The following is a 15,657-nucleotide window of genomic DNA, read 5'->3' as shown; positions in this document are numbered from 1 at the left end:
GATTTGGATTTACAGCTGCAAAAAAACAAACAAAAACACCAGTTCTATCATTGAAGCGTACTGTGAACCAAAGGTCTAATAATTACAATAACACTACATTTTTTGTCTCTTATCTTGTGTATTGCAGGCTCTCCATAAGGAGGTCCTACATGACACTGTCTACACATCTACACTGTCCCCTTGAATAAAGATTTCTCCCCACTAAACTCTTATGTCTGATCCAGCCACCAATCAACTGCTCAGCTAAAGATGATCAAAACTAACACTACTTACCTCTCTTTACAAAGTTTCTTTCCTTCCTTATCTTCTCTTTCTTCTTCTTCTTCCCCTTCTGGTTCTTTTTTTTCTTGTACTTTTTGCGCCTTTTTACTTTCTTTCTCTGATAATCAGAAGACGAGGAGGAGGAGGAGGAGGATGAAGAAGACAAGGAAGATGATGTAGGGGAGTAAGATGCTGCTTGTTTGAATGACTCTGATGAGTTAGAAAACTCTGAGTCATTGAGGGCATCCGAAACATCTATCCCAGCACTACTTTTCTTCTTGTCTAATGCAGAGAGAGAAAGATTAATACTTTGACACATAACACCAAAATAAAGTTATGACCTCATCCGAATAAATATAATTTTTCTATTGTCAGAGATAAGCTTTCTTAAAAGGTTTGTTACTTTAATAGTGAAAATGTGGTCAAATGTAAAAAAGTGATCTTTATGTTTACTGTCAGTTTGTCATGTTTCCTTTGCCGAATAGCTATACCCAAGTAAGTTAGGGGTAGTTCCAGTACCACATGTTTTTTGTATTTCTTACTTACCCACTTGGCTTATGTATTTTCTAATTTCTTTTCTTTTTTGGCTAAAGTGTGCAAGTAGACATAAAGACTTTTATTATGATTTATCATAATAATAATTTAATTATTATGATAATTTTTTGTGTCCTCTCATAAACTCAGGGATCCCATTATTTTTTGAGCATGACATTCAATAATATTCAAGGACTATGGGCCCTATTTTAACAGTCTGAAACGTAAGCATCAAACGCAAAACGCAAGTAAATATGTGGGCGGATCTCGGGCGCTGTTGCTATTATACCGGCGGGATAAATGTCTCTTGCGCCTGATGCAAATCTAAAATGTGTTGGTCTTCAGTCGCTTCATTACTCATAGGTGTGGTTTGGGCGTAACGTGAAATAAACCAATCAGAGCGACATCTCACATTCCCTTTAAGAGCAGGCGCGCTTGTTCCATGGCGGATTGCTATTATAACGGCGGATTTGCCAGACTCCCGCCAGGAGCGGTTCCCAGCCGAGGAGACCGACGTTCTCATCACGGCCGTAAAACACAGAGAAGTGACATTGGGGATGGAGAAACACACCCAAATTAGCTTCGGTTAAACAGGCGTATGATAATTTTGGGTAAATGTGTAAGCTAGATTTATGCCTATTTTTTCACATCTTCATGGACACAACAATGATTTCCCTCGTGTGGTAATATTTTTCCTTGTATTTAATGTATGCTTTGCAAAAATGAGAACTGCTGCTTCTGTGTAGATGAGATTAGCAAAGTGTATGTGCGTTGTGCACACACTACATTGATTATGGCCAAGCATGCGCCCTTAAAATAGCCTCTGAATAACATGCGCAACGCGCCGCTGACTTTAGACTAGGTTTTTCCTGGTCTGTTGCAGAATTGTTTTCTGAAACTGCAAAATAGCACCAGGGAACGTTTGCTCCGGAACACGCCTCCTCTTTTCGCTGAACCGCCCCCGGGAGCGCAAGTTCATTTCCTAATTTACCGATGTGCGTCTGTGGAGGGAAAAGTCCGCTGTGCGTCAGGTGCAAAATAGGAATGATACATTCGCCGGTGTACAAAGTCCATTGCGCTGGGTGCAAGATAGGGCCCATTGACTTAAAGTAAATTAAAATTCTACCTGTTTTCTAAATGTATGTTATAAATCTTATTGTGAAAAATCCGTTTATGTTTCATTTAACTCAGATGTGCGTCACAATACAGGAGAAAATATCTGTTCCTGCTTACATTTTATCACGTCTTTAAGTCCCCAGTAGTTATCCAGCGAGTTTGACATAATTTCAAAACAAATTATGCAAATATTAAGGTGTTTTGGAGTTTGTTTTAGCATTTTGCAATAGCTTGTCAACATGAAGTTTAGTTAACTGTGAATGTAATTGTAAATTTGATAGTTACATTCTGATAACTGCTTCAGTAGAGAGTCTCTTTCTTCGGTCAACTCAGCAATTTTCTTTGATTGAAGGTCGTCTTTTTTCTTTGCCTTACTGAGTTGTGTGCGACATTTCTTTGTGAACAGCACAGCTGTTGGGGATTGTGTCACTCCTGAAACGATACAGAAAGTTTTTAACAGAATGTGTTTGTGTGAATTTCTATAAATGAACCATAAAGTTAACTATACTGTCTAAAATAAGGCTTTGTGTCTAGGCCTAGTTTATATCATGAAATATTTTGTGCTTTAGACACGTATTATTGTAGAATCAGTTTTACATAATTTTAATTTCATTAACATGTTTTTTGTTTTTTTGGCTCTGGGCCTGGTTTTGTACCTATCAGGTGATTATGCACTTTCAAATCACCTAACCCACATGCTATGTTTAAATTTCAGAATTGACTCTGTGGACTCTGTTGGGTCATATTGACCCTAAAAATGTTAATACATGATACATTACTCATATTGAAATGTAATTTTTGTTTAAGCACATTGTATTTTTTTGAACAAAATTTTTTAAATAAAATAATAGGAAAAAACCTGTCTTTCATTATTTATACATTTTATTTTTCATACGTTATTTATATATTTATTGCTTAATTAATTGCTTTGTCTACATACAATTACTCCTTCAAAATAACTGTACTAAATTAAACATTCATTTGAGTTTTTGTATTCTCTCAGTGTTACATTAATTATAATGTTTAGTCTAGAAGCATATTCTTTTTTTTAATACACTTAATATTTACATACGTTTATATTAATTAAAAAACATACATATCTGTTTAAAAAAGCACTTAAGCCCAGATGTTTAGATGCCAATATGCCTTTCAGATATTACAGAGTGAGATTTTATATGCCATTGCAGAATAGCTTGTATAAGCTCTACAAATAGCCTAGAGTACACTGTTAACCCTTGCTGTAAAATTCTGACAATATTATACCATTTTCCATTAAAACAGTAATATACCGTAGAAAATAAAACTAGCCTACAGGAATATACTGTGAATTAACAGTGCTTAAAATCGACACTCAGAGGCTGTTTTCCCAATCACACCCTATACCCTCATTCACTATTCCCTACATTAGTTCACTAATATAGTCCACTTGAATGAAAAGAAGTGAGTGAATTGAGAAACTGATGAACACCTGATAAGCAGAATCACTGAAGGACAGAGAATCAAGAACAGAAAAAAGAGAAACACAAGAAACTACAACTGACTTCCAGCCACACTGAGTGTGAAACCAGTTTACAAACCAGTTTACGATTATTTCTTTCATACATGTACAAAAGTTCTTGTTGAGAATTAACAGAGATTTAGTTATTAATACAATTTGTTGTCACCATGATGGAGATCAGTATTTGCTTTAGTTGGTCTCTTGTCCCTGGACTTCTTACCTTTCATCTCTCTCTGGCTGCTGTAACAGTGAGTTTATAAAACACATTTGTTATGGCAAGAAAGAGTCAAGAGGAAGATGATCAGGTGTTTTTATTTTTTTGTGATGATGTCACAATCATCCTGGACATGCCTGATTTTCAGATTTTTCCTGTATATAGTCATTGAAATTATAGTTATCTCATGTTTAGCATATATCTGTGAATCTACTAAATGAAATCAATATTTCTGTAATCAGGTCTTCTGAAGAATATTGTAATCATATAGTGCATTCAATTTTATTTTACTCCTTCTTGACTCAGACACACACAGACATCAACAATCAGCATATGAATCTCAACAATGGTGAAAAGTTTCATGTCGCAATGCATGCTGGGTTCCAGGATAATATAAAACTCCCAGCATGCACTGCTGCATGAATAATAATAATAATAAAAAAGAAATATTGCCACCATTGTTGAGATTCATGTGCTAAATTGTGATATCTCGGTGTTTCTAAAACACAGTGTAGCTCTGTTTCTCTGGTTATGCATCATGTGTTAAAAAAAAAAGAGTCATTGTATCTTATTGCTGCGTTTTCACAGTGGTGCTAATGTAACACTTTTGATTGAGGATTAAACTCCGAATAAGTGAGAATGAATTCCTTAGTGAATGAACAGGCAATATGATGATTTTGTCATCATAATCATTATAACTGCAGTCATTCATAAACTGTGTGTGCACAAGTGTGACTTGCAACAACACAGCTCAAGCAGCAAAAGAAAAACTAATGGTTTAGCATCAGCATCCCAACTAAAGCAAGCACTGATCTCTATAATGGTAACTTCAAACCAAACATTTTCAATTAAACATCTCAATAACAACTTCTGTAGATGTATGACAGAAATAAAGTCATACTGGTTAATAATAAGTGTAATAATGTGTAATGGCTGGAAGTCAGTCGTAGTTATTGTGTTTCTCTATTTTCTGTTCTTGTGTTTCTCTTTTCTTCAGTGATTCTGCTTACAATCACTTACATATTCCCTTAATTATCTCACTGCATCATTACTTTTTACTCGTAGTGTGGATTTCCCTGAGGGGTTGAAAGGGTTAACTGTGTAAGATAAAAAAGACACACCCACAAAATGTATTTTAACAGTAATAAACTGTAAGTTATAAAACAGGTTTATACTGGCAACACTGTTGCCAGTAGTTTACTGTAAAATTATTTTTTTGGGTCACCATTGTGCAGAAGAGTAGAGCCTGTGCTTCAGTCCAGGAGAAGATCTACAAACATTGATGATATGCTGCATGTTGCTTTATTTAACAGGCGGTGACTGTGTAGTTGCTGAGCCAGTGGAAATCTTTTTATGTACAATAGTTTTTTAGTGGTCTCAAATAAAAGAAGTTCACAGTAATACTTTACTCACATTATTAATGCGTTATACATTTTAGTTAATACATTTAAATGACAGTTGGTCAATTTAAGGCAGTCGGTTTCTGCAAGTGTAATTAGTTAACTATAATTTAGTGCATTTTTACAGAAACAAACTAGATTACAGTAAAGAACTGTACAATTAACAGTATTTTACTGGCAACAGTGTTGCCAGTATTTTACTGTAAAAAAAAACGGTAAGGTCTAACAGTGTATAGGGTTTAGTAAATGTAATTAAGTAAATGATTAGCCTTCTCTCTCTCTCTCTCTCTCTATATATATATACACATATATACACACACACACATATATATATATATATATATATATATATATATATATATATATATATATATATATATTTACGTGTGTGTGTGTCTGTGTGTGTGTATATATTTATAGCACTATATAGAAAAGGCTAATCATCATTGGGTCAATTAATACTACTAGTGCATCACTTCGTTGCTATTTTTTTTTTTTTTTTTTTTTTTGTGTGAAAAATACAGTGTGGGTGCTACATACCGCTGTGCACTTAAAGCACTATTTTTAACCATCTAAATAAGAAATCGTTTGTGAATGCTTCCACTGATAGACAAATCAAAAAGTTTTGGTGCAACTCAACTTAAATTCATTAGCTAAGTACATTGTTTAAAGTTAGGTAGCAGAAATATTACCACGGTGTGGTAAATGTATACTTACCCGTGCTGCTGCCCGCTTCATCTTTTTCTCCTTGCTCGACGGTTGTTTCATCCGTGTTCTGGTCGAACCTTTTTCTAAAACGGGTAGAAGGCTTTTGGGTACCGACCGGAGCCGCCATTTCTGCCGCTTGTAGTCACTCTCTTAATGGTCACATACGTCACAACTTATTCAACCAATTAGAATGTTTCATATTAAGAATAAAATATTTTATATTTCATTATTTATGATATTTAAAATGACAAAATAAATGCAATAATTACATATGTGTATGATGGTAATTATTTAATAATACTTTTATAACTTTACATTTCTTTGGATCTGATTGGCTGTGTATGGGTGACACAGCGCTAGAATTTGAATGTTTTGGCGGGACCACACACAATCTGTGGGTCAGATAGTCAGATACCAGAGGAGACATACAAAAAGATGGCAAGTTTGGCTAGAAAGTTGAGGGAGTTGGTGGAGGGGAAAAAACATCTGAAACTTATAAATTGGCTGCAAAAGAAAAAAGTACTTAAAAGGATGATTAAATGTAGTGTCTGTGGTCATAAAATGAAGTTGAAGCAAAGCAATGGGATTGATAATTTTGAATGGTAAGTAAGGTGGGGTGCACTGTTAACCCTTGCTGTAAAAAAAGGCCAAATTCTGACAATATCATACCATTTTCCATTAAAACAGTGATATACCGTAGAAAACAAAACTAGCCTACAGGAATATACTGTGAATTAACAGCGCTCAAAGTCGACACTCAGAGGCTGTTTTCCCAATCACACCCTATACCCTCATTCACTATTCCCTACATTAGTTCACTAATATAGTCCACTTGAAAGAGTGAATGAACTCTGAATGAAAAAGAGAAACACAAAAACTACAATTGACTTCCAGGAACACTGAGTGTGAAACCAGTTTACGATTATTTCTTTCATACTTGTACAAAAGTTCTTGTTGAGAATTAACAGAGAGTTAATAATAAAGTTTGTCGTCACCATGATGGAGATCAGTATTTGCTTTAGTTGGTCACTTGTCCCTTGACTTCTTACCATTCATCTATCTCTGCCTGCTGTAACAGTGAGTTTAAAAAGCACATTTGTTATGGCAAGAAAGAGCCAAGAGAAAGTTAATCAGGTGTTTTTGGCTTTTGTGATGATGTCATAATCATCCTGGACATGTCTGATTCTCTGATCTTTTCTGTATTTATTCTTTGAATTTATGGGTATTTCCTATTTAGCATATCTGTAAATCTACAACATAAAATCAATACTATAATAAGGTCTTCTGAAGAATATCGTAATCATATAGTGCATTAAAACATTTTTGAATTCCTGCTTGACTCAGACACACACAGATATCAACAATCAGCACATGAATCTCAACAATGGTGACAATCAAAAGTTTCATGTCGCAATGCATGCTGGGTTCCCGGATAATATAAAACTCCCAGCATGCACTGCTGCATGAATAAAAAAATATATATTGCCACCATTGTTGAGATTAATGTGCTAAATTGTGATATCTCTGTGTTTCTAAAAGACAGTGTAGCTCTGTTTCTGCATGATGTGTTAAAAAAAATGAATCATTGTAATTTATTGTTGTGGTTTCACAGTGGTGGTAATGTAACACTTTTGATTGAGGATGAATTCCTTAGTGAATGAACAGGCAATATGATGATTTTGTCATCATAATCATTATAACCGCAATCATTCATAAACTGTGTGTGTGCACAAGTGTGACTTGCAAAAACACAGCTCAAGCAGCAAAAGAAAAACTAATGTTTTAGCATCAGCATCCCAACTAAAGCAAGCACTGATCTCTATAATGGTAACTTCAAACCAAACATTTTCAATTAAACATCTTAATAACAACTTCTGTAGATGTATGAAATAAAGTCATACTGGTTAATAATAAGTGTAATAATGTGTAATGGCTGGAAGTCAGTTGTAGTTCTTGTGTTTCTCTATTTTCTGTTCTAACAGCAGGTGTTCATCACTAATGCTCAACAATCACGTACATATTCACTTAATTATCTCACTGCAACACCATCTCAATGTTACTTTTACTCTTTGTAGTGTGGATTTCCCTGTGGGGTTGAAAGGGTTAACAGTGTAAGATAAAAAGACACACCCACAAAATGTATTTTAACAGTAATACACTGTAAGTTATAAAACAGGTATATACTGGCAACACTGTTGCCAGTAGTTTACTGTAAAATGAATTTGTTGGGTCACCATTGTGCAGAAGAGTAGAGCCTGTGCTTCAGTCCAGGAGAAGATCTACAAACACTGATGTTTTGCTGCATGTTGCTTTATTTAAAAGGTGGTGACTGTGTAGTTGCTGGTCCAGTGGAAATCTCTTTATTTACCAAAGTTTTTTTGTGGTTTCAAATGAAATAAGTTCACAGTAATACTTTGCTCACGTTATTAATGCATTACAAATTTTAGTTAAAACATTTAAATGACAGTTGGTCAATTAAAGGCAGTCGGTTTCTGCAAGTGAAATTAGTTAACTTGAGTTTTAGTGCATTTTTACAGTAAAGAACTGCACAATTAACAGTAAATTACTGGCAACAGTGTTGCCAGTATTTTACTGTAAAAAAACCCGGTAAGGTCTAACAGTGTGGTGGAATTTTGAAATCTGTATTTTAAATGCCTTTGTACTATATATATATATATATATATATATATATATATATATATATATATATATATATATATATATATTTATATATATATATTTATATTTATATATAGTACAAAATATATATATATATATATATATATATATATATATATTATGAAATGAAATTAATTATATATTACATGCTTATATTTTGTAAAAGCTTGAGTTTCATAGTTAGTTATAGATGTAAGATAAATGTATGTTATGTAGTGAAAGTATTTAAAAAAGTTTTCTCATATAGTAAATTATGAAGTAGCATTAAATAACTTAGCTAAAAGTTTCTCCAAATCAAAAGTACAATACTTGTGCCAATGGACTTTCACCACTACTGTATCTGAATTTATATGTTATGTATTCGCCTTCTTTCCTTCTTCTATGTCTTTTCACCTATCTCCCAGGAGGTGCCAGCAAGGCAGTCACAGAATAATAAAGAAGTCAATTAGGCACAAGTCAATATTTAGTCATTCCAAAGTATCCCTCTTCAAATGGATGACATTTCTGTACAGGTTAGTTAAACCACCACACACACCGCCCCCATCACCTGCTGTCAATTAATTTTCTGTACTTTTTAGGTTCTCTCAAGGACTTCGTTTGCGGCAAATTGATATGATGGAGGATGACATAGCATGGAGCTCAGCAACCTTGTCAAAGATGGCCAAAAAAGTGCGAGAGGCATGTGTGGTGGCAATGGACCGATTGAGGAGAAGAAGAGGACAACAAATAGGGGGCAGAAGACAGTTCATTGTTATAGATGAGAGTCACTTTCGACATAAAAGAAAGGCAATAATAATAATAATTATTACAAGTAATATAATAACTTTTAATATTACATAACTATTTAAATGTTAAAGTATCCACAATAATTACACAAGGTTTAAACCATGATCTATTTAAATTAATTTCAAATCTATTTAATATTCCTTTCTTTCTTTGGACATTTTTTTTTTTTCAGTATGGGCGAGGAAGAATGGATGGTGGATGGAAAAGGAGGAAGTGGGTGTTTGGCATGCTGGGGGTGAAATACCATGGACACAAATCTGGAAAACCAGTTCTCCGCTTAGTTGAAAGGAGGACCAGAAGGGAACTTATTCCACTTATTGCTCACCATGCCAAGAGAGGGTCCATCATCCTCAGTGATGAGTGGAGGGCTTACCGACATGCTCTGCCTCAGCTCGGATACAGGCATTATACAGTGAACCACAGTGTGGCATTTGTTGATTCCCAAACAGGAGCTCACACCCAACACATTGAGAGGGCCTGGAGAACCTACAAGGAGAATGTGTGGAGGCTTAGGGGAAACCGCACAGAGGAATTACTGGTGGACCACCTTGCTGTTATTGAATGGCACGAATGGCTGGCAAAAGAATATCACAATGGAGCCCTAGGTCGTCTCATTCATGACATTGGAAAACTCTATAGATAGATGATGTTGCATTTTCAGTGGTATTTCCAGCACTTTTGTCAGAGGTTGTTAAGTTGAAAAAGAATGGAAAGCTTCTCCCCATAATTAAGAGAAAGTAAAAAGTAAGGTGCTGTGCCAGGTTGGCAATGTTATAGGCATTATTACATGTTTAGGAGGAACATATTCCCCTTAAAGTTTTGAGAGATGTGGTAAGTGTTGTTACCAAAATTACCATTTGTCATGTGGAGATTATAGAAATGCATTTTTTTTTGTTGCAAACATGCCAGTTACAGGTTATTTGTGTGTTTGCTACATTTAATAGAAATTATGCTATTTTTTGACTGCATTGTTGAAATAAATGTCATTCTGCTGTCACATTTAAGCATCATTTCCTCATATTTGGACACTGTAAAATAATGATTGTTTTGCAGCTTACAGTAATCAGATGATTTGCCAGCATTTCTATTGCAACAAGTGAAGTGAAGTAATTAGGGGATGTAGAAAGGGTTGTCTTGGTTTATGTTGTTTTTTTGTGTGTTTATATCACTCCGCGTTCTAGACAGCAGACAAAAGAAAACCCGGTAACACTTAAGAATACTATTGCTTTATTAATGAATAACTACACAGGAACAAATGAGTAATGCACTATTAACAAAGTTACTGATTAGCTAATAGTGAACAACCACAGTAAACTCAGCGCTATTACTTACTAGTAGGGCTGGGCGATATATCGCACGATATTGTTATGCGCATCTCATCAGTAAAGCCGGTTCCTTGATTAGTAGTAAATCGCCATCACCTGCTTTCAGATGGAGTGGCATTTACTACAAAGAGCTGTAGTTAACTGACAAGCTGAGCCATATCGCATTAATATCGCGGACGTATCGCCAGCGATAATTAATGCGATATGGCTCAGCTTGTCAGTTAACTACGGCTCTTTGTACACAGCAAAAACTCCAGTGTTAAATTAACACTCCTGGGAGTGTATATGAACACTCAAGAGTGTTGAAGTTAATGAGATAATTAAGTACCGTATTTTCCGGACTATAAGTCGCACTTTTTTTCATAGTTTGGCTGGTCCTGCGACTTATATTCAGGTGCGACTTATATATCAAAATTAATTCAGACTGAGATGAACCAAGAGAAAACATTACCGTCTACAGCCGCGAGAGGGCGCTCTAGTTGGCGGAGTTATTCAGAAGCGACACCATATGAAGAAAATTCAATGGATTCAGTGATGTGGAATGAGATCGCGGGAGCTTGGTGAACTTGTTTACTGGTAACTTGCTTGTTGGACTCCCTGGCTTATGTTAATTTAGCCTATTCAGCCTCCCAGGTATATGTTCTTTATGCTATTGTGTAGCTGAATAACTGTTAATGTGTTGCGTTAACATACACAGCAAAATCCCCAGTGTTAAATTAACACTGCTCAGAGTTTATATGAGTCCACACTCAGAGTGTTATAATTAACACTGAAGCAGTGTTAAAGTTAATGAGATAATTAAGTGATTAATTGATTAATTGAGTGATGATTGAGCATTATTGAAGACATATGATGTTAATAAGCAGAATCACTGAAGGAGAAAATTCATTTTTAAATGGTCACCATTATGGTGATGGGTGTTTAGTTTAGTTGGACTCTTGACCCTTACTTTTTTAACTTTAGATTTTGTTTGGCTGCTGTAATACGGTTATAACAGCCAGATGAACAAAGAGCAAATGTGATCTGATGGTGTTGGTTGTGTTTTAACATAATCATTAGTTGGCCTGAATCACTGAACTCATTGAGAGTATAATTTCTGAGTTAAGTTTACCTAATGGATTATAGCAGCACTGTCCTTGTCGAGCATGCCATTTTTAGCCTTTTCAATGAAAACCAAATGATCAAATCAATAACGAAAAAAAAAATTTTTATTCATGCAGCAATGCATGATGGGAGCCATGAATGAGTTTTGATTGGTGGTACCCAGAATGCACTGCAACATGCTTTATTATTGTCACCATTGTTGAGATTCACAGGCTGATTCTTGATGTCCGTGTCTAAAAAAAAAAAAAAAAAATCTATGTGAACAACTTTTAGAAAATTATTTGGATTACATTGTAAAAGTTTAAAATATTATGATTTTCAAGGACAGTGCTGCTATAATTAATACAGTATATCTAATTCAGAAATTGGGCTCTATATGAGTTCAGTGATTCAGGTCAAATGATTGTGAAATAATTATTATATTAAAACACAACCAACACCATCAAATCACCTTTTTGCTTTGTTCATCTGGCTGTTATAACTGAAGTACAGCAGCCAAACAAAATCTAAAGTTAATGATTTCAGGGTCAACAGTCCAACTAAAGCAAACACTGCTCACCATAATGGTAACATAAAATTACGGTTTTCTCCTTCAGTGATTCTGCTTGTTAACATCAGGTGTCTTCAATAATGCTCAATCATCACTCAATTAATCACTTAATTATCCCATTAACTTTAACACTGCTTCAGTGTTACTTATACCACTCTGAGTGTGGACTCATATAAACTCTGAGCAGTGTTAATTTAACACTGAGGATTTTGCTGTGTACCGGACACCTACTCAGCCTGTTGTTCTGTGTGCTACTGTGTAGTTAAATAACTTGCCTTTCCAGATTAAATGTCTGTTCTTGGTCTTGGATTTTGTGAAATAAATTTCTAAATAAATGCGACTTATACTCCAGTGCGACTTATATATGTTTTTTTCCTCTTCATGACGCATTTTTTGACTGATGCGACTTATACTCCGGAGCGACTTATAGTCCGGAAAATACGGTAATTAATTTAGTGATGATTGAACATTATTGAATACACCTGATGTTAACAAGCAGAATCACTGAAGGAGAAAATCACAAATTGTAAGCCACTGTTATGGCGATGATTGTTTGCTTTAGTTGGGCTCTTGACCCTTATATTATTAACTTTAGATTTTGTTTGGCTGTTGTATCTGAGTTATAACTGCCAGTTGAACAAAGAAAAAAGTGATCTGATGGTGTTGGTTATATTATGACATTCATCATTTGAACTTGATCACTGAACTCATTAAGGTCCTTCTTTCTGACTTCGATTTATGCTGTTGGTTACAGCATAACTGTGAATCTGCATAAATGCCCATAATTTTTGATATAATATAAAGGATTTCTTAAAAGTTGTTTAAAAAAAAAAAAAAAAAAATCATTATTTTAGGCACACACAAATGTCAAGATTCAGTCTATGCATCTCAACAATGGTGACGAGCAGAATATTCAATTAGGAAAAGTAAATTGCAAAGACAATTCAGATCATAATTTATTCATACCGCAATGCATGATGGGAGCCATTAATGAGTTGTGATTGGTGGCAGCCACTGCAACATGCTTTATTATTGTCACCATTGTTGAGATTCACAGGCTGATTATTGATGTCTGTGTTTCTAAATAAATTCATTTCAAAGTCTTTTGATCAGAACAATGTTTATTAAATATTTTGAATTATAAGTAAAGTACTGATAATCGTAGGCTGAAGAATCACAAAGCTGCTGCTAACAACATAAACCAAACAGAAAATATTTTTCTGTGAAGAGTGTTGCATAATTAAATGTTAAAAGCATTTTTATGTATTAAGTTCACTGAAATGTGGGCATTTCTATTAATAAAAGTATGTCTTTAATAGCAAGCAATAATCATGAAAATGATTTACATGCAAACGGGACAGTTATCAGCAGTGTAACTGATCTGATTACGACAAAATAATCGAGTATCTGATGTCATGTGACAAGTCAGATAAGCTTTTCCACTCTTGCAAACAGAGGTAGGTTATGAGGTGTGGAGAGACGTCATGTATCACTGGAACATAAACAGACGGGGACCAATTTGCAATTAATATAAACTTTCTGACAGTGTGTGTGACATCCGACAACTTTCCAAGAAGTGGCGCAACTGATTTACAAATATCGCGATAAATATGTACAGGAATTGAGGCAGTAGCCAATGACAGCACTAGGAGTAAAAGCTGCAGGATTGTGTACGAGTATACAAATATGTACGAGTATCGTACAAATTTGACAACTTGTTAAATCTTGTGAATTATTAAGACTTTCAGTCTATATTTGTACTGATTGGGCTATGGGTTTTGTGAGAAAAGTTTTATGAAACAACAAATGCTTGATAAAATGTTTGATTTAGGGTTAAAACCAACACATACATACCATTGCGAATATTTGCCTTTGCAGCTGTCCGTCTCCTCCGTTTACTTCTCCTCAAACAATAATGGGCTGACTGAGTCCGAAAGGCCCTTTTGGTCTTTTCAGCTGAAAAAAGAGAAAAGAAAATATCATTATGTATAATATATAGGATTATTTAAAGGAAAAAGTACTGATATACCTTACAAATATTGGATGTTACATTATAAAGCCTTACAAGCATGGCAAGTGTTGTGGTTAATATGCATTTACAACAAATATCACTTATATATCACTACTGAGGTAAAAGCATGGTAAGTTTTGTGATTACTGTCCTTTACTAAACCAATCACAGTAAAACTATGGTTACTGTGGTAAAAGCATGGTAAGTGTTGTGGTTACTGTGCATTTACAATAAGTACCACATTAAAACTACAAATAGTGTGGTAAAAGCATGGCAAGTTTTGTGATCACTGTCTTTTTACTACACTTATCACAGTAAAACTAATGTTACTGTGGTAAAAGCATGGTAAGTGTTGTTTTTACTGTGCTTCTACTACAAATACAACTTTGGAACTAATTGTACTATTTTTAATCTGATATGATTATCTAGGCCTATAGCACGTCACGTGACAGGCAGTGTTAATCACCCTGTTTTGAATTAGAAAGCAATGAAACGCAAAGTCTCCGTGGAGATGGCAGATATAATGGCAGATTAATATCGACAAACAGAAAAGACATTATATCACACATTATTAGGACAGCGTATTTAGGTATTTACTTACCAACATCTGACACACGTGAACTGATGCCAAATATCGCGATGTGTTCGGAACGAGACTTCTACAGCGCGATTTCCTACTGATAAAATATAATTTTAAAAATATCAATAAACAGCAAAGCAATCCAGCTTCCCTGGCAATAAGACCGAAATAATAACATAAAAAAAATACATAAAAATACATATGATCTCGTGAATAAATGTTGATTAAACAGCTTCTCTTCTCGATAAATGATAGAAGAAATGATAAAAATATAGCTTTCTGCACCAAATGTGCAGAAAGCTATATTTTTATAATTTCTTCTATCATTTATCGTCATAAGAAATGGCCACCTTACAAATCTAAAGTTTCTAAACACAACTTATTGTCCTGACTCAACAGTTTTTAATCAAACCTCCGATAAAAATACGTTATCCAGCTTCTTAAAGCAGTGTCCTACCTATGACAAGAAAACGCTAAAACTGCAATTACTTGCAAGCGTCTTAGAGCGTTGTTAAACTCACCTTTTAATGTCGTTTTGCCTGCAGTTGAGTGTTGTTAAATTCACCGCTGCGTTGTTAAACTCACCGCTGAACGCGCTAAACCTTTGCGGGGACTTTGATATCAGATTGCGAGGGGTTTTAAACATCAAAAACCAGTTGGAGGGCCAGATAAAAATTATCTGGGTGCCGCCATTTGACTCGCCCTGGCATAGATAATATTTTGTAGCCCAATGAGAAAAAAGGGAGTAAATAATTTAAACAAAATGAACACCATTAGCTGCTACGTGTGAAAAGAAACCTGCTTTGGATGTATTATGTTCAGGACAAACGTAATAGCACTGCAATAGATTGGCTATATTAGGTTAAGGACCAACGTAATAGCACTGCTTAT

General features: G+C 34.8%; 1 long non-coding RNA gene across 1 annotated transcript; it reads right to left on the bottom strand.

The window, feature by feature from the left end:
- Positions 1-14,029: 14,029 nt before the first annotated feature.
- LOC311077811 lies at positions 14,030-14,943 on the bottom strand. The gene is made up of 2 exons (XR_014605000.1): positions 14,788-14,943; positions 14,030-14,131 (listed from the first exon to the last, which is right to left on the bottom strand). It is a non-coding gene; the product is annotated as an uncharacterized lncRNA (long non-coding RNA).
- Positions 14,944-15,657: the final 714 nt, after the last annotated feature.

This window comes from Abramis brama (genome assembly GCF_963993115.1).
Source record: "Abramis brama genome assembly, chromosome: 2".
NCBI lineage: Eukaryota > Metazoa > Chordata > Actinopteri > Cypriniformes > Leuciscidae > Abramis > Abramis brama.
The sequence above is the reverse complement of the archived record's forward strand: the minus strand, read 5'-3'. Positions and strand labels throughout refer to the sequence as shown.